Below are 15,034 nucleotides of genomic sequence, written 5' to 3'. Positions count from 1 at the left end.
ATATATATATATATATATATATATATATATATAAACACATTCATAATGGACTTCACACCAATTTGGAATAATTTGAAATGTAAGATATATCTTTACTAATAAACACGCAATTTTAGCCTCGCTGATAATTTTGAACAAAGTGATTACACAACAGATTATATATTTCTTCCCATCCTACCGGGAAGAGGAATGCGGGAGCAGTCTGGCTTATGTCTATTCTTCTTAGACTTCACCAGGAAAAGAATTCACGTCTCCTGTTCATAGGAATGGTAATAGCCTAAAACTATTTATAGCGTATGCAAACTAGGACAACACAAAGTAATCTCTCTCTAAAGGAGAGACTATAATTGGTTCTCAGATGAAAAGTTGATAAGAGTTGAAAATACTTGGATTTACTCTAGTTTTTCTACTCAGAAAAAGATAAAATTTTTGATGAAAATATTTCGCGGTGAGTAAAGAAATGTCTTACCATATATTTCATTTTAAATTAACATGCTGCATAATTCATTAAAAGCGAATTAATTCAATCGCTAATCCACTTTCTCAGCGCATGTACTGTCATGCAAATTGCACTGATCAGTATGAATTAGTCCTAGAATGTAAACATTACTAGAAATACATATATGCAACAAATCTCTTCGAGAATAGAAAACAAATATCCTTTCTCTGATGAAGATGTAACAAGACTGGAAACTTATCAGAATAATCCCATTTTTTCAGATTACAGAGAAGAAAAAAAACTTTCGTTGTAGTCAATTTGTATACTTTCCATGGCGAAGCTAAGATTAGTATTTATTGCATTTTAAATTATATCACACGCATACGCACTTCATATATATATATATATATATATATATATATATATATATATATATATATATATATATATAGATATATCATATATATATATATATATATATACACGTATAAATATATGCATGTATGTAGGTATATATGTATGTGTATATGTAATATATATATATATGTATATATATATATATGTGTGTGTATATATATAATATATATATATATATATATATATATATATATATATATATATATATATATATATATATATATATAATATATATATATAAATATACAAATATATATATATATAAATACAAATATATATTTATTCACACATATGTACAATTATGTATTTATACACACACACACACAACATACATACATATATATATATATATATATATATATATTATATATATATATATATATATATATATAGACACTTCTTTTGTTTTTAATAAAAACAATGTGTAAAATATATTCGCAATAAAAACCATCTTAAAGTGTGGACCGTTGTTATGTTTGTGATGAACTGGTGATAGCGGCAGTGTTGGCTGTAGTAGTTTTCTTGCTTTCATTGTTATTACTATTTAACTCTGATTCGATCGATTTTTGTTGAAAAGTACTCCAGCCGTGACTACCTCGTCTATTTTGATTCTCACCTATCTTAAAATGTTTTTTTTTAAATAGTACATTCTACTTTAAGAGAAATTTGGCGTTATTTCTAGTAGGTTTATTGATAGTGTACATGCTTCATGGTTGAGTCTTTTTAAAAGAAGCATATTTTTTTATGCCTGAAGGGGCGTAGCTTAGTGGTTATTGCATTTGGTTCACAATCATAAAGTCGTGAGTTCAATTCTGTCAATCCGCCACCTTCCTCAAGAAACTTATAATGGTTTGTTACAAAATACGTAAATACAAGACAGATATGCAGCCCACGAGGAGTGAGTTGTGGGATTTGTAATGTAAAAACAGGTCATTTGTTTCAGCAGAATCGATAAATCAATTAAATTGACATCAAAAAAAAAAGTCAACCAAAATTAGAATATAGAGGAACCTATTTTAAATACCTATTTCTTTACTACCCACAAGGGGCTACACACAGAGGGGACAAACAAGGACAGACAAACGGATTATTAAGTCGATTACATCGACCCCAGTGCGTAACTGGTGCTTAATTTATCGACCCCGAAAGGATGAAAGGCAAAGTCGACCTCGGCGGAATTTGAACTCAGAACGTAACGGCAGACGAAATACGGCTACGCATTTCGCCCGGCGTGCTAACGTTTCTGCCAGCTTGCCGCCTTTTTTTTTTTTTAATACCGTGGAGGCACATGGCCTGGTGGTTAGAGCAGCGGATTCGCGGTCGAGGGATCGCGGGTTCGAATCTCAGACCGGGCGAAGTGTGTGTTTATGAGCGAAACACCTAAGCTTCACGCGGCTCCGGCAGAAGGTAATGGCGAACTTCTGCTGATTCTTTCGCCACAACTTTCTTTCACTCTTTTCTCCTGCATCTTGCAGCTCACCTGCTACGGACCGGCGTCCCGTCCACGTGGGGAACCTATACGCCAAAGAAACTAGGAAACCGGCCCTTATGAGCCAGGCGTGACTCGAGAAGGAACAAACATTTTAAATATCACAAAGTGTGTTTTTATCACCTGTACTTTACCCTTTCTGCTGATCGATACCTTTGTATCGATCAAACGGCGATCGAATATATGAAAGCGACTTAGATCGATGCCTTTCGATGAACAGATATTGATCAAACATTACTTTCGTGCATAGTTTAATGATTTCAAATAAATAAATATTTTCAGTGAAACTCGAACTCACAGCCCATGTGTTACAAAACCTATAGCTTCACCTTCTTCACAATTTTATCTCTCTCTCGCCCTCTCCTCTTTCTTTCGCTCAACGTCATAAGAAGACTGCAAAGAAGAAGGAGATGACGTCGATATAGAATCGAGTCAAAAGGTAGAAATTTCTTATTCTTGTACTTACTTCCTGCCTTTCTCTAATACATGCTTCTCTTTCTTCTTTCAATAAGTTCGTTTCCTTTTTCACCAAAAGAATTAGCCGTCGTAGAAATTGTAGCAGCGCTGAGCCCACAATGTCATCTCCAAAGTCACTTTACACGGGACGTTGGTAGGGCACACGATTAGTAAGACAGCGGATCTTTTCGGTTTGAACAGCAGTTTTTTTTTCTAGCGGTGTCATATGAAATTGTCACCCATAATTATGACCCTAGTATCGATCTATTGCATTTCAATCTGTTTTAGGGTTAGGGTTAGTTAGGGTTAGGGGTGGGGGGTATCTTTTTTTCTTCACAGATGTAAATAAACCCAATCTGTTTCTTAAACGAGGGACATATTCATACGGCACAGAATGCTTTTTACTTCAATAGACGTCACTGATTGGTTGAAATTGCAGAAATTGAAGAAAAAAAAACAACAAATATCTTACAAACTATAGAATTTTCTCAATAAAGCCAAGAAAAAAAGATGTTTTATAAACATATTCTACCAGTATACGAAGTTTAAAAATTTTTAGTTACCTAGAAATTATGTTAAAAACTGCCGTTCAAACCGAAAAGATCCAAGACAGCAAGGCCAATGGGAATGGATATAGAAATACTTCTACCACAGTTTGATTAGAAGGTTGCTGGCGAAAGTGGGATGTCTGGCTGACGATTTGTACCGATATCCGTAATGGTAGCGAACGGTAGATCCTGTTATCGCTGGTAGATCCTGTTATCGCTGCTCTTAGGACAAAAGATTGACAAACACGTCAGAGCTTAGAAAAAATATATTGTGGTATTTATTCCGTTAGTTTGTATTTTAAGTTCAAATCTCGTCGACGTCAGCTTTGCTGTTCATCCTTAGTTGTCGATAAAATAAAATAAAGGACAGTCAAAGATGGTGGTCGATAATCCCTTTCCTTCGAAATTCAAAATTGCTCGTCTCGTACCTAAATCAAATATAGTTATTTTTTATGTAGTTGTTGTTTAACCCCTGGTCAACTCGGATCAAGCTTAGAGATTTAAGATCATATGAGTCTCAATTGTGACCACGCCGTATTTAATTTAGACTATATATATATATAGGCGCAGGAGTGGCTGTGTGGTAAGTAGCTTGCTAACCAACCACATGGTTCCGGGTTCAGTCCCACTGCGTGGCATCTTGGGCAAGTGTCTTCTGCTATAGCCCCGGGCCGACCAATGTCTTGTGAGTGGATTTGGTAGACGGAAACTGAAAGAAGCCCGTCGTATATATGTATATATATATATATATAAGTGTGTGTGTATATGTTTGTGTGTCTGTGTTTGTCCCCCTAGCATTGCTTGACAACCGATGCCAGTGTGTTTACGTCCCCGTCACTTAGCGGTTCGGCAAAAGACACCGATAGAATAAGTACTGGGCTTACAAAGAATAAGTCCCGGGGTCGATTTGCTCGACTAAAGGCGGTGCTCCAGCATGGCCGCAGTCAAATGACTGAAACAAGTAAAAGAGTAAAAGAGAATATATATTCTTTTACTTGTTTCAGTTATTTGACTGAGGCCATGCTGAAGCACCGCCTTTAGTCGAACAAATCGGCCTCGTGAGTTATTATTTGAAAGCCTAGTACTTATTCTATCGGTCTCTTTTGCCGAACCGTTAAGTTACGGGGGACGTAAACACACCAACATCGGTTGTCAACCGATGGTGGAGGAACAAATACACGCACATACATACATACATACATACATACATACATATATACGACGGGATTCTTTCAGTTTCCGTCTACCAGATCCACTCACAAGGCTTTGGTCGGCCAAGGCTATAGTAGAAGACACTTGCCCAAAGTGCCACGTGGAATCATGTGGTTGGGAAGCAAGTTTCTTATCAAGCAACCACGCCTGACAGAGAGAGAAAGAGAAAGAGAGATGGACAATAAAGAATTTAAAGTCTAAGTGTTCTTCCTGTGATGTTAAGATGGTAGGGCGCGATTTGAAAGCAATTTTAGTGTTATATCTAGCACGTTGGCTGATTGCGTGGTGCAATGGTTATCAAACTGAGCAGTAGCAGTCTTGGAGGTATTGTGAGCTCACAAGAGGACCCAAAGTGTTTCGGTCAAGGTTTTTTTTTTTTTCAGAAATTAAATGTTCAAAACCAGGTCCCATGGATTTTAAAGACGGTACTAGTCAGATATTTCGTTAGCAATCAATAAACAAGGCAGACGATGAACCAAATTCTTAAAACAATTCCAGCATTTACCGTATTGACTCGTACACAAATCGCACCGCTAATTTAAAGTTAAATCTTGGAACAACTCACCCCCATCATGGTTGTATCTTTGCCCTGCGTATAAGGTGCACCCCAGTTTGTTTTGTTTTTTTTCATTTAAAATCAAGTATATGCGACTTATGTCCGAGTAAATATGGTAAGAACTTTCGGTAAGTAGTAGTAGTAGTAGTAGTAGTAGTAGTAGTAGTAGTAGTGGTGGTGGTGGTGGTGGTGGTGGTAGTAGTAGTAGTGTAGTAGTAGTAGTAGTAGTAGTAGTAGTAGTAGTAGTAGTTGTTGTTGTTGTTGTTGTTGATGATGTTTAATCCTAGCTCGTTCCTGATTGAACAGATCCATAATTGAAGAACTATATAACTCGATGGTGTCCTTCCATTCTTAAGACGGCGAGGCTTGATTTGAGTGCGACTTAACTACTATTTCTAAACGGCTGAAAGATATCAGTTCTCCCTTTTTCATTGTATGCTGTTGCTGCTGCTGGCGGTAGTGACGGTGCTGTTATTCCGACCTGGTCAAGTAGATCTGCAATCAAAGCTGTTCCCTCCTTTACTATCTAATGGATCCATTTTCAATCCAAGTGTCATGGTGTATCTAAGACTACAATATCTAATGTGTCCGTCTTAAGTTAAAACTGTAGACTTGACTTGGTCGATATGGAATCAAAAGAAACAGCAAAGCCATCTGCCTTGAAAAGGGCTCTAAAATTTCTGACATGAATGGTTTCGGAACACGTAAACCACACCCATATTCTTGCCGCATCAAGATCCAAACAAGGGAGCAAAGAAAATCTGCTTTCGCTACTTCCGTAGCTCTTCAGAAACATTATTGAATTAGCGAAATTAGGATATCTTCGCTAAAACATTAAATCTTTTAAAATATACACACATACATACACACATACATACACATACATACACACATACATACACACACACATACATATGTGTGTGTGTGTGTGTGTGTGTGTGGTGTGTGTGTGTGTGAAGAAGGAAAACAGGGATTAAATTAATCCAGAGGAATACCTCTTTAAGCACTCTACAGAAATAAAACTGGCTAACATATTTGTCCAGTCAGTATTGCGGTAATCTATATAGGTTGTTGTTAATTTCTTTTCACAGGTACATGCTGTGAATTCCAAGTTGATCACCATTTAATTTGAGTGTATTAATCACAGAGTATATCAGTAAAAAGATAAAGAATGAAGATGTATAATCAGCGATTTATTTCGCTTACACGTTTTTCAAATAGACTAGGAAAATGCGTCCGTTGCACATTGAGGCTTTCATATCTAATTGGATGGATGGAAGCACTCCGTCGGTTACGACGACGAGGGTTCCGGTTGATCCGAATCAACGGAACAGCCTGCTCGTGAAATTAACGTGAAAGTGGCTGAGCACTCCACAGACACGTGTACCCTTAACGTTGTTCTCGGGGATATTCAGCGTGACACAGAGAGTGACAAGGCCGGCCCTTTGAAGTACAGGTACAACAGAAACAGGAAGTAAGGGTAATAGAAAGATGTGGTGAAAGAGTACAACAGGGATCACCACCATCCCCTGCCGGAGCCTCGTGGAGCTTTTAGGTGTTTTCGCTCAATAAACACTCACAACGCCCGGTCTGGGAATCGAAACCGCGATCCTATGACCGCGAGTCCGCTGCCCTAACAACTGGGCCATTGCGCCTCCACATCTAATTGGATAGTTAGTCGATCAATTTATGGATCTATTAAGCACAGGGGCCTCAATGTGCAGCATATACATTATTCTAGACTATATGAAACGCGTGTAAGCGAAATAAATCGTTGATAACATATCTTCAGTCTTTATTTTGATAAAAATACATACATACATACATACATACATACATACATACATACATACATACATACATACATATATGCATACATACATACATACATACATACATACATACGTACATACATACACAAGGAATACATTCATAAACACCAACTCAAGGAATACTGGTAGAATATTCCCATCAAAGCTTCTGTCAAATGTAAACATAACAGGCCGGATACTGTTTGTCATAGCGATCAGCTGCCCTGCAGATATAAGTATCTCTGTAAATCAACGAAAAAGAGGATATCTATGGACAACTGATTCGAAACCACCTGCTTCTATATCCAGACAATGAATTCATATTTATACCAATAATAATTGGAGCACTGGGTTTTGTTAGTAAATGCTTAAAGGAGAATCTGGATAAACTGGGATTTTCAGAAAGAGAAATAGACCGGCTAATTCGTACATTACAAGTGCAACCTATGAATGAATCAGTAAAAATATACAAGACTTTTCTCAAGTTCCAAATGTGAATTTGTCTGTGTTAACTACATCCCAAAGATGGTGCCTTGTATCTTTGTTGGAAACCGGTTCCCTCCTCAGTGGAAGGTTTATAATAATTTCTAAAAAATAGAGAAGACATACATACATTATTTACATTATTTACATTATTTACATTTGACGGATATTTGTCCACATCTTGTTTGTTGTTAACACAACATTTCGGCTGATATACCCTCCGGCCTTCATCAGGTGTCTTGGGGAAATTTCAAACCTGGGTTCTCACTCATATGGTATTTTTCGATGTTATTATTATTATTATATTATTATTATATTATTATTATTATTATTATATTATTATTATTATTATTATTATATGTTTGACTTTTGCTTTATATTTGTACAAGTTGGCTCCAAGTCTCACCCGGAGACCTTAAGAGACAACAGGCTGGAAGTTCACGTTGTTCTTATGCCTAGTGTGCCATATATTTGGTTGTTTTTTGTGTTGTACTAGTGGATGTCTATAAAAAAAAATGTTTGTTTTAAACCTTGAGATTACATAGAAAGTATTTTGCGTAGGATATGATTATTATTGAGCTGGCAGAAACGTTAGCACGCCGGGCGAAATGCTTAGCGGTATTTTGTCTGCCACTACGTTCTGAGTTCAAATTCCGCCGAGGTCGACTTTGCCTTTCATCTTTTCGGGGTCGATAAATTAAGTACCAGTTACGCACTTCGGTCGATGTAATCGACTTAATACCTATGTCTGTCCTTGTTTGTCCCCTCTGTGTTTAGCCCCTTGTGGGTAATAAAGAAATAGAAAAATTATTATTATTATTATTATTATTATTATTATTATTATTATTAATAATAATAATAATAATAATAATAATCGGTAGATTTGAAGGCAAAATATGCTATTGGCAGTTGTGCATGTTACAGGACAACAACTCCTTTTACGATGACAGCATGTTCCAAGCATACTTGGCTCGTTGGCGTAAGTGGTTCTGGGACAGCGGTGTTTCGATGTGTCTCACATCAACCAGAAGTACTCAGACCTTTTGAACATAAATAATCCACAGGTTATGTTTATAATTTCAGTGAACAGACTGTTCGCTGATCAGTGTTTATATCAACCAACCAATGAAACAAAAATCATTATTTGCACTGTGTGCAGTGAGACCTGATACGATGATTTGCATATTCATTTTTAGTATATCCCAGTATATTCAAACAGAAATATTCTAATCGCTGTTGTTTACGTCACAGGAGACGTACGAAGACAGTGTATTCAAACACAAGCGGTCGTTAGCACAAGGGATTCTGGGACACCGGTGATTCGCCATGTTGTGTCTCATCAGCCAGTAGCACACACCCGAACTTTTAAGCCAAACCTGCGCCAGTGATATTTCACATAATTTCAGCGAACAAAACTGTTTAAAGGTCGGCGCGCTTCTGACTGACGCGACACATGTCGAAACACTGCTGTCCCAGATTCCCATGCGCCAATGAACCGAGTATGTTATGAACATACTGTTGTTCTCCGGTGACGCGCACAACACCGACGAGCATATTTGCATGTAAATATGCCTGAATGTATTAAGAATATAATTAAACAACTTTAATCGTGAATACACAAGTTTATTTACCATTAATTCAATCAAAAAGCAGTAATGAGAAATATGACACAAGAATCTGTATCTGGAATGAATAACCAAGTTGAAATTCTTCGTATATTGGCCGTGTTCTTTCGGTGACTTATGCTAGCTTCGTAAGATTATAAATCTTGCGTGTGTAGTAGTAGTAGTAGTAGTAGTAGTAGTAGTAGTAGTAGTAGTAGTAGTAGTAGTACTGGTGGTGGTCGTTGATGTGAGACACATCGAAACACCGCTGTCCCAGAACCACTTACACCAAAGAGTCAAGTATGCTTGGAACATGCTGTCATCGTAAAAGGAGTTGTTGTCCTGTGACATGCACAACTGCCAATAGCATATTTTGCCTTCAAAATATGGTGGCGGCGGTGGTGGCGGCGGCAGTAGCAGCAGAAGCAGCAGCAGAAGCAGCAGCAGCAGCAGCGCAGCAGCAGTAGTAGTAGTAGTAGTAGTAGTAGTAGTAGTAGTAGTAGTAGTAGTAGTTGTTGGCAGATATGTGTGTTGTGTGCTTAGCTGACGTGTGAAACGAGGGTGGGCGTGTGTGCGTTTTCCGAAAATGATGATGTAGTGGTCTGTACGTGTTTTGTGTGTAATATATTTATATTGATATAAATAGTTACGGAAAATTACAGTGAGGCTTCAATCCCTGTGAATAGGAAGTTCCAAGAGCAATGATAAGTTCTTGAATTTGGAAGAGGTAGCATTGCAAGTCTACCAGATAGATGGAAGAGCATTGTAGAAAATGAAGGAGAGTTTATTTTAGATTAAAACAGAATTTTGTTTATCTTAATTTTGAAGAATAAAAGGATTTTTTTTAAAAATGTACTTTCGCACAATGCAGTGAGAATGAATTTTGAGTAGCCGTTAACTTAGTGTAATTTAATTTACTTTAAGGTATGGATGACTTAAGTTTACTTTTAACCTTCCCGTTCTTATAAACACCAAGTAAATAGCTAATTCGCTTTGTGATCATGAGTGCACCAAACCTCGCGTGTGCATATGCTCATATTTTTGCTGATGCTTGTATGAGCGTGTGTACTCGTTCCATGCTGCTTGCCCGAGGGTGTGTATACATCCATATCTATTAACGGTTATTTTCAATACTCTCCTCGTTGACTTATATGTTCGTTTCTCTTTTTGCCTTACTCTTTACTCTTTTACTTGTTTCAGTCATTTGACTGTGGCCATGCTGGAGCACCGCCTTTAGTCGAGCAAATCGACCCCGGGACTTATTCTTTTGTAAGCCCAGTACTTATTCTATCGGTCTGTTTTGCCGAACCGCTAAGTGACGGGGACGTAAACACACTAGCATCGGTTGCCAAGCAATGCTAGAGGGACAAACACAGACACACAAAAATATACACACACATACATATATATACGACAGGCTTCTTTCAGTTTCCGTCTACCAAATCCACTCACAAGGCATTGGTCGGCCCGGGGCTATAGCAGAAGACACTTGTCCAAGATGCCACGCAGTGGGACTGAACCCGGAACCATGTGGTTGGTTAGCAAGCTACTTACCACACAGCCACTCCTGCGCCTACCTTCTGCAATTTACCTGCCTTCTGCAATTTTACTTTTGATCTTCTACATATGTGAAGATTTTCCCTCCGTCTGGTTGTTTTTCTCTCTACAAAACAGAAAGTTACATTGTGGAACAGTCATTTTAAAGAGTTGTTTTTATTTATCACCCGACGAGATACAGCTGCACCACCGGATACTCCTGAACCAGTTGTTGAGTGTCGTACAAGAGGAATTGATGCTAGACGTGTCGAAACTGTTCGTGATTGATAATAAATTCCATCTTCTGTATTTAATTTTTTATACACACACACACATACATATGTATGTATGTATGTATGTATGTATGTATGTATGTATGTATGTATGTATGTATGTATGTATGTATGTGTGTGTGTATGTATGAATGTATATAAAAAATGAAATGCAGAAGATGGAATATACATACATACATATATATATATATATATATATTTCTTCTGTCTTTCTCTCTGGATCTTTCCTTGTCCTATGTTTCCAACGAAGAGCTCCGCTTGAAACGTTAACCCCTCCTTCTTTCCTTCTTTCCTGAGCGTCCAATAATACTATATTTGTTCCACGTCCTCGCGTTGTTGTGCTTTTTTGTGTTTTCTTGTTTGGATTAACTTTATATATATATATATATATATATATATATATATAGAGAGAGAGAGAGAGAGAGAGAGAGAGAGATAGAGAGATAGATAGATAGATAGATAGATAGATAGATAGATAGATAGATAGATAGATAGATAGATAGATAGATAGATAGATAGATAGATAGATAGATTGTTTCTCAAACGTGCTTTAACGTCCTCTTGAGGACGTTATCCAAACTTTCACGGATGATCAAATCTATTCTTTACTTTCAAGTAAATCACTGATGCTGATAATGGGTTGCAACCTTGTTCATTGAGAGAAGGAGTTGAGTTTACGAGATCAAAACGAGGTGTTTGATCAAAAATGGTTGAGAAGCACTCGTAATAAAATTTCCGTGTGTTTTATGCGTCGGGTTATTCATTGATCTAAAGAAAAGAGTTTCTTTTTCTGTGTCCAGATTCTTCCTGATGAGTTAGCCGCATAAATTACCGTGCACTTTTCAGAAGAACCAACTTGAAGTAATTATATGTATCAATATATTATGAATATATTATGAATTCATTACTTTACTAGTTTCAAAGGCGGTGAGCTGATAGAATCCAGTTAGGAAGAGAGAGAGAGAGAGAGAAAGAGGAGTTTGAGGGGAATACATTGTGAGGAAGATAGATAGATAGATAGATAGATAGATAGATAGATAGATAGATAGATAGATAGATAGATAGATAGATAGATAGATAGTAGATAGATAGAGAGCGGGCGAGGAAGAGTGAGAGGGGAGGGGAGAGGAAGAAGTAGGCATAGAGGAAGACAAACGAAGAGAGACAGACAACCATATATGGATAGGCGAAGGACATAAAGACAGAGAGACTGACAGGTGTTGATGACAAATACTGAAATATCAAACGTCTTGACGCTAGCAGCAGCAATAGTAGTAGTAGTAGTAGTAGTAGTAGTTTTTATTGCTTTCTTTTTTCTTATTAACCTATTTCTTTACTACCCACAAGGGGCTAAACACAGAAGGGACAAACAAGGACAGACAAACGGATTAAGTCGATTATATCGACCCCAGTGCGTAACTGGTACTTCTTTAATCGACCCCGAAAGGATGAAAGGCAAAGTCGACCTCGGCGGAATTTGAATTCAGAACGTAGCGGCAGACGAAATACCCATTTCATTACTACCCACAAGGGGATAAATATAGAGGGGACAAACAAGGACATAAAAACGGATTAAGTCGATTATATCGACCCCAGTGCGTAACTGGTACTTAATTAATCAACCCCGAAAGGATGAAAGGCAAAGTCGACCTCGGCGGAATTTGAACTCAGAACGTAGCGACAGACGATATACCGCTAAATATTTCGCCCGGTGTGCTAACGTTTCTACCAGCTCGAACCGTGGCCAACTTGTTAAGGATGTTGCGCTCACAATGGCAGTATCGTGGTTTCGATTCCCAAGCCAGCGATGCGTACTGGTGTACTTGTGTACTTGTGTAGCCCTGTGATGGACTGCCATTCCGTTCGAGACAGAATATCGGTCCGTCTGCCTAACTCGGTAGCTTCATTCGTAGGCGATAACAATGAGAGGAAACGCATTGTGACCAGCGGTGTATAACGACATCCGATAGTCTGATAGATATAGCGACGGTGATACAGGGAAACTGATTGACAGATAAACACATCCACACATTTATTTATTACATTCGGTTTATGTTGTAGTATTTTTCTTTCTCTTTATGTAAATTTATGTAAATTTATGCTGCAATATTTTTCTTTCTCTTTATGTAAATTTATGTAAATTTATGTTGCAGTATTTTTTCTTTCTCTTTATGTAAATTTGTGGAGGTGCGTGGTTTAGTGGTTAGCGTGTTGGACTCATGATCGTAAGATTGTGGTTTCGATTCCTGGACCGGGTAATGCGTTGTGTCCTTAAGCAAAACACTTCATTCCACGTTGCACCAGTTCACTCAGCTGGCAAAAATGAGTAATCCTGCGACGGACCGGCGTCCTGTCCAGGTGGGGAATTTCTACGCTATGGAAAGTGGGAAACCGGCCCTTATGAGTCTGTATGACTCGGAAAGGAACTTTACTTTTTTTTTTGTTTACTTATGTAAATTTATAATTATTTCATCTTTATTCTTTGTCTCCATAGCTATTGCAATCTTCAATTGAATCTCGCAGCATCAACTTGTCTTAAACCAGGAGGGAAAAAAAGGCCTGTATGAGCAAGTACTCGCACAAACCAGTTCTTTTTCTTTTCGCAGCCGGTTCTGTGAAAGCCTTCGAATGTGTTTATAAAATCTATATTTTTAACGACACAAATGAAACCTCAATGAACTGTTCGTCGTGTGGGCGTCGACAGGAAACGTCACAACATCATCAGATGGTGTAACAAAATCGAATGCGACAGAAACAGCAGCCTGATGGAGCAAACAGCTGTCGGAATTTACCACGAGAAACAGAGAGGAGCACTGTGTGGCCTCCATGCCCTCAACAACTTATTCCAAGACAAATACGCCTTTACCGAAAAGGCATTGGACAGGATAGCTGTAGGGTAAATATACAACACCTGTATGAATGTTGGTGGGTGTGTGTCTCCTATGAGGTGAGTTCACACCTGTAGCAGCTAAGATCTCTCTCTCTCTCTCTTCTCTCTCTCCTTGTATTCTCTTTCACTCTGTATATATATATATATTTCTCTCACTTTCTCTCTCTCCCTCCCTCCCTCTCTCTCTCTCTCTCTCTCTCTCACACACACACACTCTTTCTCACCTATACTCAGGTGTGTCTCAAGGTTCAGTTTTGATCCTAACACTCCCCTATATATATATATATATATTATATATATATATAATATTATATATATATATAACACATATATATATATACATAAAAATTAAATAAGGGTAGAAATTGATATTTTAATCAATTAAAACCAGTGGCCAAGCATATTTTGAAACATCCGAGATTAAAAAATTTTTACATACAAAATTTAGAGGATTAACCACTAAAAGTGGACAGCTGTATGCTAGATATAGACGTTAAAATTGCCATTTTCCACGATTATTGAGAAACACATCCTCCGTGGAAAATGGCGATTTTAACGTCTCTATCTAGCATACAGGCTGTCCACTTTTAGTGGTCAATCCTCTAATTTTGCCTATATATATATATATATATATAAAAACACTCCCTATATATATATAATATATATATATATATATATTATATATATATATATATATTAATAAATATATATAAACTTATAAATAAGGGCGAACGAAAAATTTTCATATGCCAAATATGCCGAAACTAGACACATTGTCCATAAACATACAATTTATCACAATAAGCACGCTACTCGAAAAAGTCAACAGAAATTTCTTAAAAATTCCGTTATTACCATATCGGACCGATTTCAGGGTTGGTTCATAAGAACCTGCCCTTCGTCAGTGACAAATTTTTTAGACATTTCTGTCGACCTTTTTCGAGTAGCGTGCTTATTGTGATAAATTATATGGTTATGGACAATGTGTCTAGTTTCGGCATATTTGGCATATGAAATTTTTTTCGTTTGGCCTTATTTATAAGTTGTTTATAAATTTAACCTTTAAAGGTATTTTTTGATATGCTGCCCATTGATAAAATTTTTTTTAGAAAAATTTTATCCTACATTAGATTGTATATTATATATATATATATATATATATATATATATATATATATATATTAATATATATATATATATATATATATTTATATTATATATATTCTATCTCTCTTCACACACACACACACCACTCTTTCTCACCTATACTCAGGTGTGCCTCAAGGTTCAGTTTTGATTT

General features: G+C 37.0%; 1 long non-coding RNA gene across 1 annotated transcript; it reads left to right on the top strand.

Moving 5' to 3' along the window:
• The first annotated feature begins 2,701 nt into the window (after positions 1 to 2,701).
• Positions 2,702 to 13,392, top strand: LOC118762063. Its single transcript, XR_004997848.1, has 2 exons — positions 2,702 to 2,784; positions 13,339 to 13,392. It is a non-coding gene; the product is annotated as an uncharacterized LOC118762063 (long non-coding RNA).
• The last annotated feature ends 1,642 nt before the right edge of the window (positions 13,393 to 15,034 follow it).

Source organism: Octopus sinensis, unplaced genomic scaffold, assembly GCF_006345805.1.
Source record: "Octopus sinensis unplaced genomic scaffold, ASM634580v1 Contig20096, whole genome shotgun sequence".
Lineage (NCBI taxonomy): Eukaryota > Metazoa > Mollusca > Cephalopoda > Octopoda > Octopodidae > Octopus > Octopus sinensis.
Note: the sequence above shows the minus strand (reverse complement) of the source record. Positions and strands in the feature narration are given on the sequence as shown.